Here is a 10,362-nt window from a genome sequence, read left to right as displayed (position 1 = left end):
ATTTTCAAAGATCTGATTTTTGAGGAATGATTTTGCACTAAATTTAAAATCACAAAGAACAGATCCTATGTATAATTCTGAGAGATTTTAAAAAATGTAAGAAAATCTAAAAAATTCACTAATTTGCTCTCAAAATTATTTTTTTATGAAAACTCATAAAAAATTCATATCAAGTGAACAGGTTATCCAAAAACTCTAAAATTTTTACTACATCCTTTTGATACTTTTTCTGACTTGCGAAAAAAATTTGATACCAAAATTTGAAGCCATTTGTGAGATGTGATCAAAATAAGGAAAAACCCTAATTTTTAAAGATCTAATTTTTAGGGAAATGTTTTGCATCAAAATTAAAATCACAAAGAACAAATCCTGTGTATAATTATGAGATATTTCCAAAAGTGTAAGAAAATCCAAAAAATTCTCTAATTTTCTCTCAAAATTATTATTTTTAATGAAAAATCATAAAAAATTCATAGAAAATGAAAATATGCTCCAAAAATTTTGAATTTTGGTTTGAGAGCTCCTGATACTTTCTTCAGCCTGCAAAAAATTTTTGGTACAAAATTTCTAAGCCCTTTGTGAGATATTATCGAATCTCTCCAAGATCTTGATTTTGTGTCCAAAACCCTAGGTGCACAAGGTTATTCTCCAAATTGTTTTACAAAACAACAATATAGGGTTAGAAAAATCTTCAAAAAATATAGATCTAACAAAAATCCATGTCCCATGGGGTGTGCCAAAATGTTTATGGTGAAAGTGGAAACAACAATATTGAAAGACTAAATGAATTCAACCACAAAACCCTAGCCTAACAACAACAAAGATCCACCATAACATATGAAGATTACCTAAGACAATGCAAATCAAATGAAATCACAAAGATTATACCATCACATGTCCAATAGGGTTTGGATCTCCATTCTTCCTATCTCCATTGATCTTGCTTGATATATTTGCTCTCAGATTTTATGTGCACAAGAGCTCAACAAAGAACAGAATGGGGTTGCTAGTAGGATCGCCTATGTTCAAAGCGTAGTATAGTCAAGTAGTCAACGGGAGGTTTGATAATGAAGGAAGCATCTCCTTGTATAGAAGACACTATATGAAATGGAGGGATAAGATTGAGAGGTGTAAAACGAGGTCGGCTATGATTAGAGGGTAGGTAAAAAAATAATAAAAAAATGAAAGGGGTGGGTAGTGTATGAATTAAGAGATGAATGACATGTGTCATGGGTAGAAAAGGTTAATGAATTAATTAAATAAACAAAGAATTATTTAATTAATAGAAGAAGTGAGATCAATTAAATAAATATGATATTTATTTAATTTAGGAAAAGGATAATTTAAATAAATAAATGTATTTATTTAAATGAGAAATAAGGCTAGACTTGAGGATAAATGAATTAATTAAATAAATAAAAATTTATTTAATTAATAGAAGAATTAAGCTTGGATAATTAAATAATTAGACTGGATAATTTTGGGTGTCTACAGGTGGAAATTCTCCTACACACACTTGTTGGCAATATAACAAGGATATTGAGAAGGTTGTTGATGATTATGGACATAACTGATTAAAGATGTTTTACTGTCTTGATATTATTATTTTGTCATTGATGTCAAGAAATTGATTTTCTAATTCAATATGATATTGCCATATCTTAAGAAATATGATATGAAGATTATAAAGAAGTCGATAAAGACACAGGAAAGAATATGATGAATAAAGGGATAAGTTATTCAATGGGCAACTCTACCGAGTCAGACAATGATGAGATCTTGATGTTTTAGATTGTTTTAAGATCATACATATGTTGTAAAATGTAAAGGTTAATACTACACTATGTTATCAGGCAAAGAACCTAGTCGGTAAACCCTAAGGTTATCGCAGTCTGTTAATGAAGACAAAATGTCTACCAAGTAAAGTTTAGTATACATCGAGTTGTAACCGAGCTATAACAGAATGCATTAAATGTTTACATGTGATATTTAATGAAAGAAGCTAATGAGCTGGAGCAGATCATGATTGGCAAGCTGTGGAAGAAGTTTGTTACCAAATCTAAGGCAATGGAAAGTCGGCAAGAAGATCTACAGCTCAGATTGAACCGCATTACCCTAACACAAGTTCCAAGATGATTGTGCAAGTTCTGAGGCAGGGTAAAACATTTTTTAGATCATAAGATACAATGAACCTAGACAAGATTGAAGATCTAGTGGCTATGATTGATCATGAGAAATGTGATCAAGGAGATTAAGTGGTTAGATGATTGTTTATAAATAAGGAATTGTTGATAAACAGTGGATGCGGGCAAGTGTATGCACAGGGATGCTATATAGTGATCACTGAGCATAGAAGCTTGAAGACCTATTGGAGTAACAGAGTATTGATGCCCAGCAGATAGACAAGATTAGTTCTATGTCTAGATTATGTTGAACAAATAAGAACCTGCTTTAGCATTTTAGATGTGAAGTTGCAGATAGATTGTATTACTGTTAGCTTGTGAAAGTAACAGGAAATCTCTTAACTGAGTGGACTTCACAATCTTATAAGTAAATCCTCTAACAGGGTGACATTCAAAATGAGTGTTTGAAATCCTTTGACAAGGTCACTTCTAACAAAGTGAAGATCCTAACAGATCTAAGGGAAATCCCTTAACCGGGTCACATCTAGCAATGTGTTTTGTAATCTTTAACAGGATCGGCTTTTAACTGAGCATAATCTCGAAGAATATATTTCTTAGTGGGTCCGAAATTCCATAGTGGTTTTTCCCTATTTGGGTTTCCATGTTAAATCTGGTGTTATGAGGTTTATATTGTTCATATGCTTTTGAGTTTGCATGTTTGACAATTTTTATTCTATGACTGATATATGTTACCAAGGTAGAATTTGATGTTTTCATTAATGATTAAGTTTGTATGATTCACCCCCCCCTCTCATCTTGTTGGCTATTGGATCTGTACTTATATTAAGTATCAGAACTATTGATTGGTATCAAAGCTTCAGACTCGGAAAGGAAAGTTTAAAGGCACTTGAGTTAAAGATCCAAAGATGTACAAGAGGGATGCACCTAAGCTGAATAAGTCAAGTTTCTCTACATGGTAGAAAAGGATGAAGCTACATCTATCAGGAGTTGGAGAATATTCTATATTCTATCTGGAGAATGATTTTGTTATACCAAGCACCTATCTATTGACTATGGAAGAGATAAAGGCAAAGCAAGAACACATTCAAGCAATGATTGAAATAACATCTGCATTGACCGATTTTGAGTTTAATGATCTAGAAGGCTGCAATGATGCGAAGGCTATGTGGACTAAGCTCATATCTGTATATGGAGGAGATGAACATGTTCAAAGAGAAAAAGTTGATAGTCTAAGAGGACAACTTGAATCTATGAGGATGAATGAAGGTGAGAACATAACCCAGTACAGTACAAGACTAAAAGAGATTGTAAATCAAATCAAGGGAGCAGGAGGAACTATTGAAGAAAAGGATGTGACAAGTAAGTTGTTAAGAACCCTTCTACCTGCCTATGCAATCCGAGTCTCTGCAATCAATGAATTGAGGTCTATACCTAATATGCCAGTTTCCTTGGATGCTACTATTTGTAAGCTACATGCATTTGAGTTAAGTAATTTTGATAATAGTGGGTCATTGGTAAATAAAGTTGAATCTACATTTAGTTCTTTTCATCTAAATGAATCTAATGATTACAATGAAAGAAATTATAAGTACTATGGAGGAGATCATAGTGGAGCAAGTGAAAGATTTTAGAAGAACATGGAGGAGGTACACAAACTGTATGAAGAAATCAGAAAGCAAGAAGAGTTTGAAGCACTATTGGCCAAAAGGTTACCAAGAGGCAAAGGTAAGTATAAGGGAAAACTACCCTTGAAATGTTTTAATTGTGATAAGATTGGACATATGGCTTCTAACTATCCAGAAAAAGATTTCACTAAAAAGAGAGATTACCGAGATGATAGACAGAAAGATAATCATTACAGAGGTCATCGAGACTTCAAAAGAAGAGATAGAAAGACTTGTTTAATTGTTGATGAGGAATCTGAAGATGATAAATCAGATGAGACTGATACAGAGGAAGTTGTTTATGTGGCTATCAAGGATGGATCAGATGAAGAAAGGTATGAAGAAAAATCCCTAATATCTCACATAAACACTAATGATTCTTGGATTATATATAGTGGATGCTCACATCATATGATAGGAGATAAACACAAGTTTGTTATGTTAGAAGATTATGATGGAGGCTATGTTAGATTTGGTAATGATGCACCATGTCCGGTAAGAGGTAAAGGATCCATAACACTTCTTGATAAAGCAAGATGAAATGATGTTTATTGGGTTGAAGGTTTGAAATAGAATTTGTTGAGTGTAGCACAACTAAACAACATAGGTTACCGAATAGAATATCAGAAAGGAATTGTCAAAGTTCATGACAAAAATGGAAAGTTAGCTACTACCGGGACACAAACAAAAGGTAATACATTTCACCTTGACTCTACTCACAACAAGTGCTTACATGCAAAGATTGATAACACCTGGTTATGGCATAAAAGGTTTTGTCATGTTAATTTTGATAATTTGATCAAGATAAGTAAGAAGCATAGAGTAAGAGGTCTACCGAGTCTTGAAAAACCTGAGAATGCTATGTGCCGAGGATGCCAAATGGGCAAGATGACAAGATCCAGCTTTACAAGTAAGTCCTACACTTCTAAGGGAATTTTAGATCTTGTACACACTGATCTTTGTGGTCCTATGAAAGTTCAAAGTTATTATGGTGATAAGTATTTCATATTATTTGTGGATGATTATTCAAGGATGATGTCAGTAATGTTTTTAAAAAAAAAAATCAGAAGCTTTTCAAATGTTTAAGCGGTACAAGGCTAGAGTTGAAAATGAAACAAGAAGACAACTAAAATGTCTTAGATCAGATAGAGGAGGAGATTTCACATCTAATGAGTTCAACCTATTTTGAAATGATCATGGTATTAAAAGACAAGTCTCTGCACTGAGGACTCCACAGTAGAATGGAATAGCTGAAAGAAGAAAGAGATCTATTGTGGATTGTGCTAGAACACTGATGATTGAGAAGAAGGTTCCACAAACATTTTTGGAGAGAAGTAATAAGCACAACTGTTTACACCTTGAACTGAGTTCAATTGAAGAAAGGTAATTTGAAGACACCTTATGAAATCTGGTATGGCAAGAAACCTAATGTAAGTTATTTTAAGATCTTTGGAAGCAAATGCTATGTTCATAAAGATGATAGAAATGGAAAGTTTGATAAGAAAAGTGAAGAAGGAACATTTCTAGGATATTCTTCTAGAAGAAAAGCATTTAAATGTATGATCAAATCATCTAACAAAATAGTAGAAAGTGCAAATGTGAAAATTGATGAATTTGCAGAAAGAACTGATGACAGGAATTCCAAAGAACCAGAATACTATGATGAATTTGTCTATGTGCAACCGAAAAGTCCTACCAAGATAACTGTTGAAGGAAATGAGGAAGATATCTAGTTATCGAGTGATGAAGAGGATCATACAGAGCCTACCGAGCCTATATTAGCCAAATATGTTAGAAGACATCATGCACCAAGTCAAATTATAGGAGATAAGGATGATCTAGTGATGACAAGAAACAAACTGAGTCAGACCACATGTTTGATATCTGAATTTGAACCAAGAATAGTAAAAGAGGCATTCAACAGTGAAGATTAGATAAATGCTATGACTGAAGAGATTGATCAAATCAAGAAGAATGACACATGGACACTAGTCCCAAGACCTAAGGACAAAAATGTAATCGGTACAAAGTGGATCTTCAGAAACAAGCTAAATGAGAAAGGAGAGGTCATTGAGAACAAAGCAAGATTGGTTTGCAAAGGTTATGCCCAAGAAGAAGGAACTGATTATGGTGAGACTTTTGCACCTGTTGCCAGACTTGAAGGAGTTAGAACATTATTGGCATATGCTACTTTCAAAAACTTCAAGGTATATCAAATGGATGTCAAATCTACATTTCTGAATGGAATATTAGAAGAAGAAGTTTTCATTGAACAACCTAAAGGATTTGTTGAAGACAATAATAAAGATCAGGTATGTAAATTGAACAAAGCTTTATATGGTCTGAAACAAGCACCTAGAGCATGGTATGAAAGACTACACTCTTATTTGATTAAGATTGGTTTTATAAGGACAAGTGAGAACAACAACATGTACATGAAGAATGATGAAAATGGAATACTAATCTCAGCCATATTTGTTGATGATATTATAGTTTGTGGAAATGACTCTTTATGCAAGAACTTTGGTAATGAAATGAGCAAAGAATTTGAGATGTCATTAATCGGTGAGATAAAGTATTTTATAGGCTTATAGATACTGCAAATGAAAAATGAAATTTTCATTACTCAATCCAAATACATAAAGGAAATCTTGAAGAAATTTGGAATGGAGGATTCAAAGCCAGTAAGTACTCCTATGACTACAAACTGCAAACTATCAAAGAATGATGAATCTGCATCTGTTGATGAGACACTCTACCGATCCATGATTGGAAAACTACAATATGTTGTTCATAGCAGGCCTGATATAGCACATGCAGTAGGTACTGTTGAAGATTCTCTACAGATCCTAAAGAAATACACATGACAACAATCAAAAAAATTTTCAGATACTTGAAAGGCACTGAAGATTATGGCTTAGTATATCATAAAGGAAATAATTTTGATTTGAAAGTCTATACTGATGCTGATTGGGTAGGCAACATTGATGACAGGAAAAGCACAAGTGGAGGAGCTTTCCTCTTAGGAGAAAGACTAGTGAGTTGGCTTAGCAAGAAACAAGGATGTGTTTCTCAGTCAACAGCCGAAGCTGAATATGTTGCTGCAGCACTAAATTGTACCAACATTGCATGGATCAAACAATTGTTGGAAGGTATAAATGAGAAAGTTACCAAGCCAGTAACTATATTCTATGACAATACTAGTGCCATTAATATTTCAAAGAACCCTGTTATGCACTCTAAGATAAAGCACACATCTATCAAATATCATTATCTTAGAGAAGAAGCTCATGAAAAGAAAGTGGTGTTGGAATATGTTAACACAAAGGAACAAATAGCTGATATCTTCACCAAGCCACTACCAAAGGACACTTTTGAATATCTCAGAAGTAAGTTAGGGGTCCTATCCCTATCTCTTACTCATTGACCGAGTTCAGTGAAAGCATCACTTCGATGAATCTATTGAATATCTTTTAGGGAGTTGATGCTGGAATGATACACTTTAAGAATGCTTTTTTGAAAGTGTACTAGAACAATATTGGGATGTATAGAAAATGATACAAGGAATAGGAATTGTAAACAAATGCTCTGACCAAGACTTAGTTGATACACATGAGCAGGAAATAACTTCTTACAGAAACAACTTATGTTTTAGTTCATTTCATTTTGGCATTGTTGTCAAAGGGGGAGAAGACCTACCCAAGGAGGAGAAGACTACCAGGAGGAGAAGACCTGAGAAGATTGAGAAGAGAAGTCTGATGTATGGGGGAGAGCATTTCAGCATTTCAAAATCACAGCAATCCAAATTCTTTACGGTCAAATCAATTGGTTTTGCCATCAATTCCAAAGGGGGAGATTGTTGGCAATATAACAAGGATATTGAGAAGGTTGTTGATGATTATGGACATAACTGATTAAAGATGTTTTACTATCTTGATATTATTATTTTTTCATTGATGTCAAGAAATTGATTTTCTAATTTAGTATGATGTTGCCATATCTTAAGAAATAAGATATGAAGATTATAAAGAAGTCGGTAAAGACACAGGAAAGAATATGATGAATAAAGGGATAAGTTATTCAATGGGCAACTCTACCGAGTTAGACAATGATGAGATCTTGATGTTTTAGATTGTTTTAACATCATACATATGTTGTAAAATGTAAAGGTTAATCCTACACTATGTTATCAGGCAAAGAACCTAGTCGGTAAACCCTAAGGTTATTGCAGTCGGTTAATGAAGACAGAATGTCTACCAAGTAAAGTTTAGTATTCACCGAGTTGTAACCTAGCTATAACAGAATGCATTAAATGTTTACATGTGATATTTAATGAAATAAGCTGATGAGCTAGAGCAGATCAATGATTGGCAAGCCGTGGAAGAAGTTTGTTAACAAATCTAAGGCAATGGAAAGTCGGCAAGAAGATCTATAGTTCAGATTGAACTGCACTACCCTAACACAAGTTCCAAGATGATTGTGCAAGTTCTGAGGTAGGGTAAAATGTTTTTTAGATCATAAGACACAATGAACCTAGACAAGATGGAAGATCTGATGGCTATGATTGATCATGAGAAATGTGATCAAGGAGATTAAGTGGTTAGATGATTGTTTATAAATAAGGAACTGTTGATAAATAGTGGATGCGGGCAAGTGTATGCACAAGGATGCTACATAGTGATCACCAAGCACAGAAGCTTGAAGACCTGTTGGAATAATAGAGTATTCATGCCCAGCAGATAGAAAAGATTAGTTCTATGTCTAGATTGTGTTGAACAAATAAGAATTTGCTTTAGCATTTTCCATGTGAAGTTGCAGATAGATTGTATTACTATTAGCTTGTGAAAGTAATAGGAAATCTCTTAACCGAGTGGACTTAACAGTCTTATAAGTAAATCCTCTAACAAGGTGACATTCAAAATGAGTGTTTGAAATCTTTTGACAAGGTCACTTCTAACAAAGTGAAGATCGTAACAGATCTAAGGGAAATCCCTTAACTGGGTCATATCTAGTAATGTGTTTTGTAATCTTTAACATGATTGGATTTTAACCAAGCATACTCTAGAAGAGTATATTTCTTAGTGGGTCCAAAATCCCACAATGGTTTTTCCCTATTTGGGTTTCCACGTTAAATCTAGTGTTATGAGGTTTATATTGTTCATATGCTTTTGAGTTTGCATGTTTGACAGTTTTTATTCTATGACTGATATATGTTACCAAGGTAGAATCTGATGTTTTCATTGATGATTAAGTTTGTATGATTCACCCCCCCCTCTCATCTTGTTGGCTATCGGATTTGTACTTATATTAAGTATCAGAACTATCAACACTATCCCAATGTGGCACAAACACCCAAGTGTCTCATACCCAAACTACTATGAAATGCATTTCCTAAGTAAACTTAAGTAAGTGTAATAATATCCAAGATGAATAATTATTTACACCAGCAAATCTCTATACTAGATGCATTCAATATCTTGCATTTATCATTATTGAACTGTAGATCATAACCCTTATCCACGATCTGTCCCACACTCAAAATATTATTCTTTAAACCTTCAACATACAGAACATCATCAATATTATATTTATGAACAAAAGAAATTGAACCTCTACCATGAATCACACAAGCTTTATTATCACCAAATGTGATGCAGTCAAGGTAGGGAGATCCAATGAAGGACATCCCCGCCTTGTAACCTATAACACAAAACACCAAGCAAGATACCAAAAACTGGTAATGCAACACAGGATATAACTAGTAAAACAGAAAGAGCAAAATTAGTACAAGATATAACCAGGAAATAGAAAGAGCAATTTTTATAATAGATAATGCTATCAGATGTTATACATATTGGACCATAGCCCAAGATTACAAACAACACTCACAATTCAAAAATCAGATCTACAAATCATCTACACAACCAATCATCTTCCAGTAACAAGCTTCGACAGTCTGACTACAGATTTTGGTTGCCTCTCCTTGGTGATCTACCAAATCAACTTGTATCCTACCTCAGCTTTGGAAACTACATCTCTCACCTCTCTGAACTTTGTTTTAAAATGAATCTCAAAACTTCTTATTTTTATCATCCACATGCAACACAATTTGATCAAGCTGGCCAACGACTAACTAACTCATGATGAAACATGTATACAATTAGATGTTGGCTTAAACCACCAAGAACATCATCAAAATGCATAGAAATTCATGTGAACCTCTAATAATATCGGTCAAGGCCCAAAATAGCATCACTCCATGACCTGCAAGTTCTAAAAATCAATCACAACCCAATTTAAATTCGCTCAATTTGTTGCAAACCTACCAATAAGAACATACCAACACAAAACCAATGCTGGGATCAATATATCACTGGGATCAAATCAAAATGCCATGAATCTAAAACATGATAAAGACAATGAACTCAAGGTGATAAATCTAAATCCATAATGCTGAACTCTCAAACATGAAGAAATGCAATGATCTCCAAGCAATTCCACTACAAATGGTTTTAACTGGTTTGAATTACTTTGGTGCTCCTGCATTAGGCTCT

The sequence above is a fragment of the Cryptomeria japonica genome, chromosome 4 (assembly GCF_030272615.1).
Source record: "Cryptomeria japonica chromosome 4, Sugi_1.0, whole genome shotgun sequence".
NCBI classification, from domain to species: Eukaryota; Viridiplantae; Streptophyta; class Pinopsida; order Cupressales; family Cupressaceae; genus Cryptomeria; species Cryptomeria japonica.
The sequence above is the reverse complement of the archived record's forward strand: the minus strand, read 5'-3'. Positions refer to the sequence as shown.